The 17,715-nt window shown below is 46.5% G+C and overlaps 1 protein-coding gene across 3 annotated transcripts in view; it reads left to right on the top strand.

Annotated features, from left to right (window-relative positions):
• Positions 1 to 17,715, top strand: part of LOC139746521 (uncharacterized) — a 90,627-nt gene that overhangs the window by 41,731 nt on the left and 31,181 nt on the right. The window contains exon 2 of one of the 3 annotated variants that reach the window (XM_071657843.1): positions 6,165 to 6,214. The exons of the other annotated variants lie outside the window; for them this stretch is intronic. The gene's annotated coding sequence lies outside the window, so the exon portion shown is untranslated. The remainder of the gene's footprint in view (positions 1 to 6,164; positions 6,215 to 17,715) is intronic. 3 annotated transcript variants of the gene reach the window in all.

Genomic DNA, 17,715 nt, shown 5'->3' with positions numbered 1-17,715 from the left:
AGAACTAAGGCAAACAGCGAATTGAACCACTGCTTTATCTTAATGTTCTTTATAAGTCTGTGTATAGAACGTCTTAGTCCGTGAGGTAATACAGCTGCAGAGTATTATATGTCAGAATAATGTAAAAGTATAAATGACAAGGTTGTTGGACTGGTCATATATATCTAGAAACAAATGCCGTACTGGCACTGAATTGCCGATCGTTAAAAGCGTTCCTGAGGGAGACGGCGAATCCGGCCAAACACCTAAAAACTCTTTCATATGTATATGTTCCTATCACCATAACGGGATACCAGCCACTCTGGAATCACAGGGGTACAAAAGAAAAATATCCCACGTATTGTCTCCTCTATTCTCTTCGTCAACAATCCATCAGCTGACGCGTAGAAGTCCGCAAAGCGCATGTGATGGAGGCATATGCTTTGTCCATCCGTTCGTGTGTCATACTTTGAATATATCAAGTAGTATCATTTTTCTTTTATTAAATCCAGCATAACTAAAAAGTTGACATTATTTCGGTCGAGTTCGATGACAAGAGGAAAATCCGTAGTGCAAATGAATGGAGCTAAGTGGCACCTCATTTGTTTACTTCAGTCAGCTGATCATCAGTCCCGTGGTGGGTTCATGATGTATCACTCTCTACAGTGTAAGGGAAAACTTTAATATGATTCGAACAAACTTACCCATCTTTTTTCAGATGAGGAAAATCTATAAAGATTTGACGTTCATTTTTTCCCCCGCAGAGCTCTTTCAAATCAGAGCAAAATCATAGATAAGCCTTGATAAATTGTGGCAGGTCTTGATAACTTGAGGCAAGTCTTGATAAATTGTGGCAGGCCATCATAACTTGTGGCAAGCCTAGATGAATTGTGGCAAGGCTTGATAACTTGTGGTAAGGCTTGATAACTTATGGTGGCAAGCCTTGATAACTTGTGGTGGCAAGCCTTGATAACTTATGGTGGCAAGCCTTGATAACTTGTGGTGGCAAGCCTTGATAACTTGTGGTGGCAAGGTTTGATAACTTGTGATGTCAAATTGTTCGTAAATCCTAAGTAGAATAACTGATATCAACTGAGGCTTATAACCTTAGGAAAACAATAGTTCTTGTATGACGGAGCTGTTCTCTTGTGTAACAAGAGCTGTTCTCATGTGTAACGTGATGTTCTCGTGTAACGTGTTCTTCTCTTGTGTAACATACGGTTCACTTACGTAACTTGCTGTTCTCTTGTGTAACGTGCTGTTCCCCTGTGTAACGTGCTTTTCGTTTGTGTAACGTGTTGTTTCCTTGAGTAATGTGCTGTTCCCCTGTGTAACGTGATTTTCTCTTGTGTAACGGAAAAAAATCTCCCTCTTTTACATTTTTTCAAGACACTGGCCGTAAATCACTGTTATGCCCTCCCAAAATAGCACTGCATGAGCAACAGCAGCAGTGTCCGCAGCAGAGACTCACAGGAGCAAAAGTCACACCTGCAAACAGATACAAACAACGGGAGCAGCAGCCACAACAACAATATCCACAACAGAAGAATTGGCCACAACAGGAGTGTCGGCTGCTACAACAACAGTAGAAACAACAGCAGCACCCACATCAGTAGGCGCAGCAGCAGCCACAACAGCAGTAGACACAGCAGCAGCAGCAGCAGGAACAGCAGCAGCCAGCGGTGCAGTAATCAATAGCGAGCTGGTGGCAGCGCCATGTTGGCTGCCTGACGACCGTCTCCCGTCCACAACACACCAGCAGTTCCTGCAACACACCACCGACTGTTACTGCAACACACCAACAGCAACTCCTGCAACACACTGCTTGTTCCTGCAACACACCAGAAGTACCTGAAGCACACCGGATGCTCCTGCAACACACGAGTAGCAGGTTCTGCAACACATCAGCAACTGCTCCTGCGACACTCCAGTAGCAGCTCTGCAACATACCAGCAGTAGCTCCTGCGACAGCCCAGCAACAACTCCTGCAACGCACCAGAAGCAGATCCTGCAACACACTAGAAGCAGATCCTGCAACACATCAGCAGCAGCTCTTGTGACAAATTAGCTGCAGCAGCTGCAACACACCAACAGTAGCTCGTACAAAACTCGAACAGCCGCTCCTGCAACCCAGTAACAGCAGATCCTACAACACATCAGAAGCGGCTCTTGTAACTCACAAGCAGCAGCTCCCCCAACACTCCTGGAGCAAGACGTTAGCCGACCTTACTCTTTTAAGGTTGCCCTTGAACGATATCCTTTGCCCTCCTCAAGGTTCAGGAACAGCACTTACCTGGACCTGGCCTTGACCCATGAGGTCCTTAATGTTGGCTTGGAAGGCCTCAATCATCTCCCTGATGAAGGCAAGAAGCCGTGCCCTTATGAACCTTGATATTGGCCTAGATAACCTCCACCATTGCCCTGACGAAGATAACGCTCCTCACCATTTGAGGAGCGGGGCTGAAAGCTCCGGTACCTCCGTCGCAGAAGCTGGAGACGAGCGAGAGAGCTTTGTGTCCCTATCGTCGGGAGTCGTACTTATGGGACGGAGGTAGAGCTTCGGTGAGGGCATCGTCGGCAGGTGCACCTGTCGTGTGCCACGACCAGCGTCGTGTTGGATCTCCCTCCATACCTGCAACGCTAACACACCCCAATCGTACCTCGGCCCCCTCCATACCCCCCGAGCACACACAGTGACGCATCCTATCACGTCCCGGCTCCCTTCCACACACACACACACACACACACACACACACACACACACACACACACACACACACCTGAATATGTTTGCAGATGACGTAAAGGTCATGAGGGAAGTGAACAGCGAGGAAGACTGCGCCATCTAACATGGGAACCAAGACAGACTCCAAAGTTAGTCTGATACATTTAGTGGTGACATTCAACCTCAGAAGACGTAATGAGGATGGGACACAGCGGAGGAAGGCCTCATGAGGAAAAATCATCGAGCAGGAAATGAGCTCGGAGTGATCTGTGTTGGGGGAGAGTCTTGGGAGAAGATGGACATCGTCCCAAACCCGAGTCTCGCCTTACGACTATAGTTTAGGAGACCAACTGTCTGCTGGCAAAGATTTGAGGTGCATTCAAGGTTATGGGAAAAGGAAATGTCAAGCAAACTCTTCACGTCCTGCATGAAGCCAAAATGAGAATATGCTTCTCAAGTTTGATCACCGTGCTTAAAGAGACACCAAGAATTGATAGAGAAGGTCCAGAGGAGGGGAACAAAGATGGTACTTGAATTCAGAGACCTGTGTCACGTGGAAAGACTTAGAGGCTTCAGAATTGCCCACCATGGATGAGAAAAGAGTGAGGGGTAACCGGATCATAGCCTTTAAGATTTTGAACCTTATTGATGACGTAGATGTAGTGGTAGAACAACCTAAGGATATAACAAGAAATTAAGCAAGAAACTTGTTGGATGTTAAAAAAAAAAAAAAAAATAATAATAATAATAATAATAATAATAATAATAATAATAATAATAATAATAATAATAATAATAATAATAATAATAATAATAATAATAATAATAATAATAATAATAATAATAATAATAATAATAATAATAATAATAATAATAATAATAATAATAATAATAATAATAATAATAATAATAATAATAATAATAATAATAATAATAATAATAATAATAATAATGATAATAATAATAATAATAATAATAATAATAATAATAATAATAATAATAATAATAATAATAATAATAATAATAATAATAATAATAATAATAATAATAATAATAATAATAATAATAATAATAATAATAATAATAATAATAATAATAATAATAATAATAATAATAATAATAATAATAATAATAATAATAATAATAATAATAATAATAATAATAATAATAATAATAATAATAATAATAATAATAATAATAATAATAATAATAATAATAATAATAATAATAATAATAATAATAATAATAATAATAATAATAATAATAATAATAATAATAATAATAATAATAATAATAATAATAATAATAATAATAATAATAATAATAATAATAATAATAATAATAATAATAATAATAATAATAATAATAATAATAATAATAATAATAATAATAATAATAATAATAATAATAATAATAATAATAATAATAATAATAATAATAATAATAATAATAATAATAATAATAATAATAATAATAATAATAATAATAATAATAATAATAATAATAATAATAATAATAATAATAATAATAATAATAATAATAATAATAATAATAATAATAATAATAATAATAATAATAATAATAATAATAATAATAATAATAATAATAATAATAATAATAATAATAATAATAATAATAATAATAATAATAATAATAATAATAATAATAATAATAATAATAATAATAATAATAATAATAATAATAATAATAATAATAATAATAATAATAATAATAATAATAATAATAATAATAATAATAATAATAATAATAATAATAATAATAATAATAATAATAATAATAATAATAATAATAATAATAATAATAATAATAATAATAATAATAATAATAATAATAATAATAATAATAATAATAATAATAATAATAATAATAATAATAATAATAATAATAATAATAATAATAATAATAATAATAATAATGATAATAATAATGATAATAACATAATAATTAAAATAATGATAATAATGAGCGTGTTGTATTGCTGAAATACATCCAATGGCTGCAGAGATATGCATAGAAAGTACACACAATAAAGGCAATGGATTTATGAATAGAGTAGAGGGTGTCTCAGTCTATCCACAAACATTATGGGTTAGTTACAATGTTCACTGGCGTTGGCGTGCTGCTTTTTTTAGCCACAACAACATGGGGAAGGAGCTCTCTCTCTCTCTCTCTCTCTCTCTTCTCTCTCTCTCTCTCTCTCTCTCTCTCTCTCTCTGGCTGCAGGGCGTGACAGTAGCCAAGATGGTGCAGTAGTCTTTACCCAAGCTGTTGTATCAGGTCGAGTTGATGATAGGGGAAAAAGGGGTTGGGAGGGTACGTGTGTTGTGCGCCTCTTGATGGGTGGTGTAATGAGGAAACTAGTATGAACTTCCGTGCCCTTTATATGCACCATTTCCAGTAGTCTTCTCCCTTTGTGTGTGTGGTGGGTATGAAGGAAGGTAGACCAAGCGGGGTAGAAGATGCAGTAGGTGAGTGCGGGAAGAATGGAAGTTGTGGAGACGGCCGTGATTCCAAGCTAAGCGTGCCAGTGTCTTCGTGTCGACGACAACGAAGGTGGAGACGATAGCTGGGGGATTTGGTCATGGTGCTGGCGTGGCCCTTTCCGGGTTTTCTGATCATCCAAAGTGACACCGAAGAGTTTGGTAGACTGAAGAGCCTGTAGGCGGCTGGGGTCCACTGAAATGATAAGGGATGGGACAGGATTGGAAGCGAGATTGAACATATGTAAATCGCCATATATGAATTCCTATAAGTTAATGTACACATTAGGAAAAAAAAAAAGTATCTTCCCGAATGAGTGCGATGAATTTCGAAATGATCAAAATACGACTCGTGTTGGCTCGTTAGGGTTGGTAAGCGTGGATGTGAGCCAAATTTTATAATGATCATGGTAGCCCCACTTTGCAGTTATTTCCATCGAAATGTGTAATCGGTAAAGCATTTAATGTGGCAAATGACAGGCAATGTCACTAGCAATCAATATATTACAGTATCATGGAAGCAGGGCGACCAGTACCAATGGACATTTCTCAATATGCTTCGTCCGTCGTGTCACATCGTTTCATGCAAAAAGTGGCAAGAGACCTTTTTTTTTTCTCGTGTGTACGTAGCTAAATCATTTAAAACTTTATGAGAGAAAATTAGGACTTTAAATATAGGAGTCATCAATGGTGAACGATTTATCTGTAAGAAACCCAACTGAAACACACACACACACACACACACACACACACACACACACACACACACACACACACACACACAAACATACATGTATTGCACTCTATTATTACTATAGTGATTTGTTATGAGTTGTAGTAGTGAGAAATTACCTTCACTCAAGTGTTTGCTTTAAGTTAGTGCATGTGTACTTAAAGGCTGTCTCCCTCATGTGTACTGTTAACTGACAATGTGTCTCGTCGCCTGTGTGTGTGTGTAGGTTGCGGGAACCATAGCCTGACGTGCCCGGACCCCCCTCACCAAGCAGAGGTAAGACTTGCACCCCACCACTCTTACCCTCACACACACTCTCTCGCACCAGACGCATGGTGATGTCACGCACTCACCACTCACGATGTGTTGTGTCACACTCGCTCACCATTTACTTGATGATGTCGTCAAACTCTCACAAACCTTCTAAGGAATTAGGCTCATCAAGGTCTTGTCACGCTCACCGCTCACTTTTCTCACTAGCTGCATGACGACACACTCACCAGCCAGCGTCACTCTCACCAGTAGGCGATGCTCTCACTAGCTGTCCTTAGTGTCACGAGCACGAATCACTCTCACTATCCAGCCTTACTTTCACCAGCCGGAGTCACTCTCACTCTCCAGCCTTACTTTCACCAGCCGGAATCACTCTCACCAGCAGGAATAACTCTCACTAGCCAGCCTTACTCTCACTAGCCATATTCACTCTCACCAGCCGGCATCAGCCACTCACCTCTTGCAGTCACTCAAGTCACCAGTACAGGATGAGTGTAAGACCTATCCTGGTGTAGGGCGTCATGAAACCCGAGGTTTCCTGCACTTTAAGAGTCTCCAGTGTGGCAGGTTCTGCAGAGCACCGCCGGCCTACATGACAGACACACAGATACAGCCAACCATCTCTGGATCAGTGTGAGGAGCCTCGTGCGACGTCTGGTATCTGCAGTATCCTGGAGGTGGCGACCATCGTCGGGGTAGGGGGACATTGGCGGAGGTGACCTTCGCCGGGTCACTCACGGTGACTCATTCACAAGGAGGCTTCCACGACTCAGCACTGTCGCTTTCCCACTGTGTTTGTGGCTTACCCATTTACCTCTCCTCGTCTCTCTCTCTCTCTCTCTCTCTCTCTCTCTCTCTCTCTCTCTCTCTCTCTCTCTCTCTCTCTCTCTGCCCTATTTCTTCCTCGAATCACTCGAATACTTTGCTTGCTCTTCTTACCGCTTGATGCTTGCCTCAATTCCGCCTGCTTGGGCTATGCTTGTCTTGTCTATCGTGTTCTGTGGTAAAGCAGCAAGTCTTGATCCTGCCTTCCCCCTCGCTAACTAGAAAACCAATTTACCTATTCAGGTCAGCTGGTCCTCGGTGTATAACGTCGGGGATTATGGTCCAGCCACTGGCGGAGGGCAGGAAGGTCTTGCCCAGTTTACAAAGACCACCGAATGATCGTTGACGAAGACTTGTATGGAGAAAAAGAAATGAGAAAAGACGGAGATAGAGAAAAATATATGTTATTCAGCACAAATTAGCCCCTTGAGCACAACGATCCGATTCTTGAGCACCTTTCGCCTGGCCTCTGACCTGACCCGTAAGGGCTAGGTCAAAGGTCATGCGCGCGCCAGACTTAGGTGTTGTACCTAGCCGGGCAGCGGCCCCAGCGGCGGGTGAAACATGGTGCAACGCCTTTCCCCCCCCAGCCCCCGAGTCACCCCACCCACCTCCCTCTCATCTCTATTACCCATCAAGCCAGGCAAAAGTTCTACCGACGTGCTCAAGAGTTCTACCGACGTGCTCAAGAGTTCTACCGACGTGCTCAAGAGTTCTACCGACGTGCTCAAGAGTTCTACCGACGTGCTCAAGAGTTCTACCGACGTGCTCAAGAGTTCTACCGACGTGCTCAAGAGTTCTACCGACGTGCTCAAGAGTTCTACCGACGTGCTCAAGAGTTCTACCGACGTGCTCAAGAGTTCTACCGACGTGCTCAAGAGTTCTACCGACGTGCTCAAAGAGTTCTACCGACGTGCTCAAGAGTTCTACCGACGTGCTCAAGAGTTCTACCGACGTGCTCAAGAGTTCTACCGACGTGCTCAAGAGTTCTACCGACGTGCTCAAGAGTTCTACCGACGTGCTCAAGAGTTCTACCGACGTGCTCAAGAGTTCTACCGACGTGCTCAAGAGTTCTACCGACGTGCTCAAGAGTTCTACCGACGTGCTCAAGAGTTCTACCGACGTGCTCAAGAGTTCTACCGACGTGCTCAAGAGTTCTACCGACGTGCTCAAGAGTTCTACCGACGTGCTCAAAGAGTTCTACCGACGTGCTCAAGAGTTCTACCGACGTGCTCAAGAGTTCTACCGACGTGCTCAAGAGTTCTACCGACGTGCTCAAGAGTTCTACCGACGTGCTCAAGAGTTCTACCGACGTGCTCAAGAGTTCTACCGACGTGCTCAAGAGTTCTACCGACGTGCTCAAGAGTTCTACCGACGTGCTCAAGAGTTCTACCGACGTGCTCAAGAGTTCTACCGACGTGCTCAAGAGTTCTACCGACGTGCTCAAGAGTTCTACCGACGTGCTCAAGAGTTCTACCGACGTGCTCAAGAGTTCTACCGACGTGCTCAAGAGTTCTACCGACGTGCTCAAGAGTTCTACCGACGTGCTCAAGAGTTCTACCGACGTGCTCAAGAGTTCTACCGACGTGCTCAAGAGTTCTACCGACGTGCTCAAGAGTTCTACCGACGTGCTCAAGAGTTCTACCGACGTGCTCAAGAGTTCTACCGACGTGCTCAAGAGTTCTACCGACGTGCTCAAGAGTTCTACCGACGTGCTCAAGAGTTCTACCGACGTGCTCAAGAGTTCTACCGACGTGCTCAAGAGTTCTACCGACGTGCTCAAGAGTTCTACCGACGTGCTCAAGAGTTCTACCGACGTGCTCAAGAGTTCTACCGACGTGCTCAAGAGTTCTACCGACGTGCTCAAGAGTTCTACCGACGTGCTCAAGAGTTCTACCGACGTGCTCAAGAGTTCTACCGACGTGCTCAAGAGTTCTACCGACGTGCTCAAGAGTTCTACCGACGTGCTCAAGAGTTCTACCGACGTGCTCAAGAGTTCTACCGACGTGCTCAAGAGTTCTACCGACGTGCTCAAGAGTTCTACCGACGTGCTCAAGAGTTCTACCGACGTGCTCAAGAGTTCTACCGACGTGCTCAAGAGTTCTACCGACGTGCTCAAGAGTTCTACCGACGTGCTCAAGAGTTCTACCGACGTGCTCAAGAGTTCTACCGACGTGCTCAAGAGTTCTACCGACGTGCTCAAGAGTTCTACCGACGTGCTCAAGAGTTCTACCGACGTGCTCAAGAGTTCTACCGACGTGCTCAAGAGTTCTACCGACGTGCTCAAGAGTTCTACCGACGTGCTCAAGAGTTCTACCGACGTGCTCAAGAGTTCTACCGACGTGCTCAAAGAGTTCTACCGACGTGCTCAAGAGTTCTACCGACGTGCTCAAGAGTTCTACCGACGTGCTCAAGAGTTCTACCGACGTGCTCAAGAGTTCTACCGACGTGCTCAAGAGTTCTACCGACGTGCTCAAGAGTTCTACCGACGTGCTCAAGAGTTCTACCGACGTGCTCAAGAGTTCTACCGACGTGCTCAAGAGTTCTACCGACGTGCTCAAGAGTTCTACCGACGTGCTCAAGAGTTCTACCGACGTGCTCAAGAGTTCTACCGACGTGCTCAAGAGTTCTACCGACGTGCTCAAGAGTTCTACCGACGTGCTCAAGAGTTCTACCGACGTGCTCAAGAGTTCTACCGACGTGCTCAAGAGTTCTACCGACGTGCTCAAGAGTTCTACCGACGTGCTCAAGAGTTCTACCGACGTGCTCAAGAGTTCTACCGACGTGCTCAAGAGTTCTACCGACGTGCTCAAGAGTTCTACCGACGTGCTCAAGAGTTCTACCGACGTGCTCAAGAGTTCTACCGACGTGCTCAAGAGTTCTACCGACGTGCTCAAGAGTTCTACCGACGTGCTCAAGAGTTCTACCGACGTGCTCAAGAGTTCTACCGACGTGCTCAAGAGTTCTACCGACGTGCTCAAGAGTTCTACCGACGTGCTCAAGAGTTCTACCGACGTGCTCAAGAGTTCTACCGACGTGCTCAAGAGTTCTACCGACGTGCTCAAGAGTTCTACCGACGTGCTCAAGAGTTCTACCGACGTGCTCAAGAGTTCTACCGACGTGCTCAAGAGTTCTACCGACGTGCTCAAGAGTTCTACCGACGTGCTCAAAGAGTTCTACCGACGTGCTCAAGAGTTCTACCGACGTGCTCAAGAGTTCTACCGACGTGCTCAAGAGTTCTACCGACGTGCTCAAGAGTTCTACCGACGTGCTCAAGAGTTCTACCGACGTGCTCAAGAGTTCTACCGACGTGCTCAAGAGTTCTACCGACGTGCTCAAGAGTTCTACCGACGTGCTCAAGAGTTCTACCGACGTGCTCAAGAGTTCTACCGACGTGCTCAAGAGTTCTACCGACGTGCTCAAAGAGTTCTACCGACGTGCTCAAGAGTTCTACCGACGTGCTCAAGAGTTCTACCGACGTGCTCAAGAGTTCTACCGACGTGCTCAAGAGTTCTACCGACGTGCTCAAGAGTTCTACCGACGTGCTCAAGAGTTCTACCGACGTGCTCAAGAGTTCTACCGACGTGCTCAAGAGTTCTACCGACGTGCTCAAAGAGTTCTATCGTCATGCTCAAGGGTTCTATCGTCATGCTCAAGGGTTCTATCGTCATGCTCAAGGGTTCTATCGTCATGCTCAAGGGTTCTATCGTCATGCTCAAGGGTTCTATCGTCATGCTCAAGGGTTCTATCGTCATGCTCAAGGGTTCTATCGTCATGCTCAAGGGTTCTATCGTCATGCTCAAGGGTTCTATCGTCATGCTCAAGGGTTCTATCGTCATGCTCAAGGGTTCTATCGTCATGCTCAAGGGTTCTATCGTCATGCTCAAGGGTTCTATCGTCATGCTCAAGGGTTCTATCGTCATGCTCAAGGGTTCTATCGTCATGCTCAAGGGTTCTATCGTCATGCTCAAGGGTTCTATCGTCATGCTCAAGGGTTCTATCGTCATGCTCAAGGGTTCTATCGTCATGCTCAAGGGTTCTATCGTCATGCTCAAGGGTTCTATCGTCATGCTCAAGGGTTCTATCGTCATGCTCAAGGGTTATGTAGTCGTGTTCAAGGGTTCTACCGACATGCTCCTTAAGGGTTCTGCCGACGTGATCAAGGGTTCTGTCTTCATGCTCAAGGGTTCTATCGTCATGCTCAAGGGTTATGTAGTCGTGTTCAAGGGTTCTACCGACATGCTCCTTAAGGGTTCTGCCGACGTGATCAAGGGTTCTGTCTTCATGCTCAAGGGTTCTATCGTCATGCTCAAGGGTTATGTAGTCGTGTTCAAGGGTTCTACCGACATGCTCCTTAAGGGTTCTGCCGACGTGATCAAGGGTTCTGTCTTCATGCTCAAGGGTTCTATCGTCATGCTCAAGGGTTCTATCGTCATGCTCAAGGGTTCTATCGTCATGCTCAAGGGTTCTATCGTCATGCTCAAGGGTTCTATCGTCATGCTCAAGGGTTCTATCGTCATGCTCAAGGGTTATGTAGTCGTGTTCAAGGGTTCTACCGACATGCTCCTTAAGGGTTCTGCCGACGTGATCAAGGGTTCTGTCTTCATGCTCAAGGGTTCTATCGTCATGCTCAAGGGTTCTATCGTCATGCTCAAGGGTTCTATCGTCATGCTCAAGGGTTCTATCGTCATGCTCAAGGGTTCTATCGTCATGCTCAAGGGTTCTATCGTCATGCTCAAGGGTTCTATCGTCATGCTCAAGGGTTCTATCGTCATGCTCAAGGGTTCTATCGTCATGCTCAAGGGTTCTATCGTCATGCTCAAGGGTTCTATCGTCATGCTCAAGGGTTCTATCGTCATGCTCAAGGGTTCTATCGTCATGCTCAAGGGTTCTATCGTCATGCTCAAGGGTTCTATCGTCATGCTCAAGGGTTCTATCGTCATGCTCAAGGGTTCTATCGTCATGCTCAAGGGTTCTATCGTCATGCTCAAGGGTTCTATCGTCATGCTCAAGGGTTCTATCGTCATGCTCAAGGGTTCTATCGTCATGCTCAAGGGTTCTATCGTCATGCTCAAGGGTTATGTAGTCGTGTTCAAGGGTTCTACCGACATGCTCCTTAAGGGTTCTGCCGACGTGATCAAGGGTTCTGTCTTCATGCTCAAGGGTTCTATCGTCATGCTCAAGGGTTCTATCGTCATGCTCAAGGGTTCTATCGTCATGCTCAAGGGTTCTATCGTCATGCTCAAGGGTTCTATCGTCATGCTCAAGGGTTCTATCGTCATGCTCAAGGGTTCTATCGTCATGCTCAAGGGTTCTATCGTCATGCTCAAGGGTTCTATCGTCATGCTCAAGGGTTCTATCGTCATGCTCAAGGGTTCTATCGTCATGCTCAAGGGTTCTATCGTCATGCTCAAGGGTTCTATCGTCATGCTCAAGGGTTCTATCGTCATGCTCAAGGGTTCTATCGTCATGCTCAAGGGTTCTATCGTCATGCTCAAGGGTTCTATCGTCATGCTCAAGGGTTCTATCGTCATGCTCAAGGGTTCTATCGTCATGCTCAAGGGTTCTATCGTCATGCTCAAGGGTTCTATCGTCATGCTCAAGGGTTCTATCGTCATGCTCAAGGGTTCTATCGTCATGCTCAAGGGTTCTATCGTCATGCTCAAGGGTTCTATCGTCATGCTCAAGGGTTCTATCGTCATGCTCAAGGGTTCTATCGTCATGCTCAAGGGTTCTATCGTCATGCTCAAGGGTTCTATCGTCATGCTCAAGGGTTATGTAGTCGTGTTCAAGGGTTCTACCGACGTGCTCAAGAGTTCTACCGACGTGCTCAAGGGTTCTGTCTTCATGCTCAAGGGTTCTATCGTCATGCTCAAGGGTTATGTAGTCGTGTTCAAGGGTTCTACCGACATGCTCCTTAAGGGTTCTGCCGACGTGATCAAGGGTTCTCCTCCTCCGTGCTCAGCGTTGCACAAGGGAGATGAAGTGGTGGGAACATGAAATGAATCCAGCTGTTTGAGTCTGACCTTGTAGCTCCTCCCGCCTGGCCATGCCCATGCAATTCCTCCTCCATTGTGGTGGAGAGTTGCCTCATCGCCTGAGGTGTGTGTGACTTTGTGACATCAGTATGTATATGTGATGTTTTGCCTCGCCACCTAGAGAGGGAGGAGGTGACCTGGCGAACCTCAGTGAGTCTAATGTTATGTGTTGCCTCACCACCTGAAAGGTATGTGACCGGGTGACAGACATCATTAAGTCTTGTGTGATGTTTTACCTCACCACCAGAGAGTTAGGTGACCTGGTGACTTTGAGAAGTTTGTTGTGTGCTACCTCACCCCTGGAGGTGTAGTGTGACCTGCTAACGTGAGGAAGTTCATGCCGTCCATGATTGCTTGTTCACTCCTGCTGGAGTTGAAGCTTGATTTTTCTTCAACCTGTATCTGTGTTGAGAGGGGCTTTTTTTGTGTCCCATATTGGTACATGATGGGTCAGTTACGGAGGCCAGAATCAACACAGAGGGGGTGTGTGGGCGTCCCCGGCATGCCATGCTTGCCTCACATTCGCCCGCTCTCGTTTTTCCTATTCTCTCCCTCCCGACCCCTCACCCAGCCATAACCATTCTCCTCACTTTACAACTGCGAATGCTGGATCATCGAGTGTCTATTCTCAACCAATGAACGATCGTTAGCGACTGTCCCCAGCAATCAGACAATCTTGGTAACTTCCACAGCTGATCCTAACACACCATCGCGTCGCTCACTGGCCCACCCCTCTCTGTTCTTCACCCCTCTGGTCTCTCTTCTAATGAATGTCTACCAGGGAGTGAGTGACGCATTACTCTTCCTTACTCACCTGGCTGCTTGCCTCCGGCATCACCCGCCCTGCCGTCCACCTGCCCATGAAGCTGCAGCATATCATCCCTGCATGTCGTACACCTCCTCCTACATTGGTGTCGTACGTACTGGCGTCTACGGGCCACGGTTCCCACTCGCTGTTCATCCCCTCACTAAATGGAGACCTGTGCACCACTCAGGTCTTCTCTTCAGTGGGTCATCCAAGTGGTCCTCACCAGACACCCGAGTTGCCCTATCAACCTGTCCCCTTACCCCCCTAGTACCTGTATCATTTTGTTCCCTTCGAACGCTGAAAAGGATTGTGCTTATCTCAGTGACCCAGTCCTGACACTAGTGGCCAGCGCCTCCACAGGGACTATCGACAGCGATATTTCTCCATTCCTGACGTTGCTGGCCAGCTTCCCACACATCTTGCCGGCCGCGATGCTCCACCAGTCTACTTGTTGGATGGCTACGTGCGTACCTCACCGCCTTTTCTGTAGCGCTCAGGTCCCGTCGTTTCGTCGCTACTGTTCACACTGAGAACTCGTAACTTTTTAAGCAGTGCGGTTCGACCCTTGAGCACGACGGCTCGACCCTTGAGCATAACGGCTCGACACTTGAGTTGAGCACGACGCCTCAACCCTTGAGCACTTCGGTACGACCCTTGAGCATAACGGCTCGACTTTAAAGCATGATGGTACGATCCTTAGGTATGATGATGGCCTATCCATTAACCTGAACCCTTACCGGTGGGGGGTCAATGGTGAGGCCAAGATAAAGGCCTCGCTCATGGGTCCTGCGAGACCCACTCCGAACTGGAGTTCCCCCCCTCGCTGGTTCCGACAGAGTCTCTTGATCCAGTTAGCAACGCGTTCCCTACCCTGTCTAACCGACCCGTGACTACTGCGTGTTCTACCCACGTCTCACGCCCTACCAGCCCCACACCCACCCCGGGCCCCACTCCACCCCATCCCACGGGCCTTAACATTTCTTTGTTCTTTCTGGCTGGTTTGATGAGACGAATGATAGAGAGAGAGAGAGAGAGAGAGAGAGAGAGAGAGAGAGAGAGAGAGACGCACACACACACTCACACACAGACGAGGGTACATCTGTAAGCTCTTCCCGTCCTGTGGCTGTATGTTTGTCCTTGTGTAATCAAAACGCTAATTGCCTGTTCCATGTCATTAGAATTTGCCTATGATTATGCTAATTACATGCGTCAGTGGGGGGGACATCAAATGGCTATGATGGTGTGTTTTTACTAAGGTCCATTGTGTTGAAGAGCTGAGGGGGTAAAAAAGGTACCACACACACACACACACACACACACACACACACACACACACACACACACACACACACACATCCTCCTGGCTCCTGAGAACTATACACCGAACTCGTCCTCCACACAACACCTGACGAGGGATGAGTGGCGAACCCCAGCGTTGCAGACAGATGTGGTAGGTAGTTTGTCGCTCTTCAGAACTGACGAAGTATGAGGCCTGGCTGAGGTATGAAGGTTTGTGAGAAATGAGTGCAGGGTGAGGTGTGAGGACTGGGTGAGGTATTAGGGCTCGATGAAGTATAAGGGGACAAGTAAGAGTGTCGAGTGAAATATCAGGAATTGATCATTCTTTTAGGCTGAATGAGGTATGAGAGCCAGGCATAAGGGCTAAGTGCGTGAGGCAGGTGTGAGGGTGAGGTGTGGGTACCGGTCGGGGAGGTGGACTCACAAGGGGTGAGGTAGTATACTAGGAGAAAGAGGGAGGTGAAGTGTCACCCTGACCTCCACCACACCATCACTGTAATGGTAAAGTCGTAGTTGACACGAGAAATGCTAGTGTGGCGTGTGCTTGGCGGCTGCAGCAGCAGCAGCAGCAGCAGAGGGGTCGAGAGGTGAGGGGTTGGGTGGGACATAGAGCACCTTCTCCCTTCCCCCCCAGTGGGTGGGGTACAGTTGGGCCCCCCTCCTTCCCTCCCCTTATGGAGGGTCGCAGACGTGACGTATGATATCAACTATCGTTCCTTGTGGTTGTTTCTTAGTGTATTCCTTGTGGGTGATCTGTCTCTGACCCTCTGTCTGTCGACTGATCATGTGTCTCACACCCCCTGACTGCCAACAGATGATGGGTCGTCTCATTCCCTGTCTGTCAACAGATGATGTGTCTCACCCCTTGTCTGTCAACAGATCGTGTGTCTGACCCTCAACAGAATAACGACCTCTGTTGTGTGTCTTTTTGTTGTCCTTTCAAACATGCGTTTCCCCCTCAGGTTTCGTGGTTCTCTTACCTGTTTGGTAGACGTCATCTCCCGCTCCCTCAACTCTCTGGTCATCTCCCCTTACCGTCTGGTCATCTCCCTCAACCCTTTGGTCATCTCTCTCCCCCTCCTCTCTGGTCATCTCCCTCAACCCTTTGGTCATCTCTCTCCCCCTCCTCTCTGGTTATCTCCCTCAATCCTTTGGTCATCTCTCTCCCCCTCCTCTCTGGTCATCTCTCTCAACCCTTTGGTCATCTCTCTCCCCCTCCTCTCTGGTTATCTCCCTCAACCTTTTGGTCATCTTCTCCCCCTCCTCTCTGGTCATCTCCCTCAACCCTCTGGTTATCTCTCTATGTGAGGGGACCAGGCCGTCGTGGGGTTCCCAGCCCCATACTGCAGCTGCTCATACTGCAGAGGGAGGCTTCCTCCTCGGCTGGGTGACGGTGCGACAGCCACAGACGTCCGTAATGACCTTGGCGGTTGATGAGTCTACAAGCCCAAATAACCAACCAATCAACCATAATCAGGAGGGAGATAATGTGGTGATGGTGGTAGTGGTGTAAGTGAGGTTGTGGTGGTAATGGTGTAGGGGGTTGGGAGGGGGTTAGTCAGTCGTGTTGGTGGCAGTGGTTACTTATGACAGCGAGCGTATTGCGCCACACGCTCTCCCATCGCTAGCACCCCGCCATCAGGGGAGTGCTACTCAAGCACACACACACTCTCTATCTCTCTCTCTCTCTCTCTCTCTCTCTCTCTCTCTCTCTCTCTCTCTCTCTCTCTCTCTCTCTCTCTCTCTCTCTCACGCTAACGAGGTGCCAAGAGGGGGGGATACAATGGGTGGTTTGATATGGGAAGGTGTCGATGGCGGAGTTAGTGTTTCCATGTGTGTGTATATGGCTTACCGGATAGCGTGTGTGTGTGTGTGTGTGTGTGTGTGTGTGTGTGTGTGTGTGTGTGTGTTCGACACGTATTCGTGGTGCATTATTCGTATACCCGGCAGACTGAAGGGGTTAGTGTGAGTGGTGATGTCGCTGCTTGATGGTTTAAGGAGGGGAAGTTAACTAACCTAAGCCAAGCAATGCTCATGGTGCACCGCGACGGATGGTTAGCAGCCTCTTTCAGTGCCCTTATAGTAGAAACCAAGAGTATTCCATGTTTATACTACTGTCCAGGTCATGCATATATCTCAGGACAAGCCTGGCCTCTTGTCCCACTCCCAGGACCGCTCAGGACAAGCCTAGCATTCGTGACTTATTCCCAGGACCACTCAGGACAAGAATGGCTTCTTGTCCCACTCCCAGGACCACTCGCGACAAGGCTGACCCTCGTAGCCCATTCCCAGGACCACTCGGGAGGAGCTTGGTCTCTTGGTCCATTCCCAGGACCACGCAGGACAAGTCTGGCCCTCGCTATCACACTCAGGACCACTCAAAGCACACCAATTGGCCAATTGATGTTCTCTGATATTAGGGGAGGTGTGGGGAGGGGGAAAGCGGTGAGGTACGACGCAGTAAGGTAGCAGCGTGGTGAAGGTGACTGGGGAGGTGCTGATGTGGCGGTGGGGATGGGTGGGAGGTAGTGATG

This window comes from Panulirus ornatus, chromosome 65, assembly GCF_036320965.1.
Source record: "Panulirus ornatus isolate Po-2019 chromosome 65, ASM3632096v1, whole genome shotgun sequence".
Classification (NCBI taxonomy): domain Eukaryota; kingdom Metazoa; phylum Arthropoda; class Malacostraca; order Decapoda; family Palinuridae; genus Panulirus; species Panulirus ornatus.
Note: the sequence above shows the minus strand (reverse complement) of the source record. Positions and strands in the feature narration are given on the sequence as shown.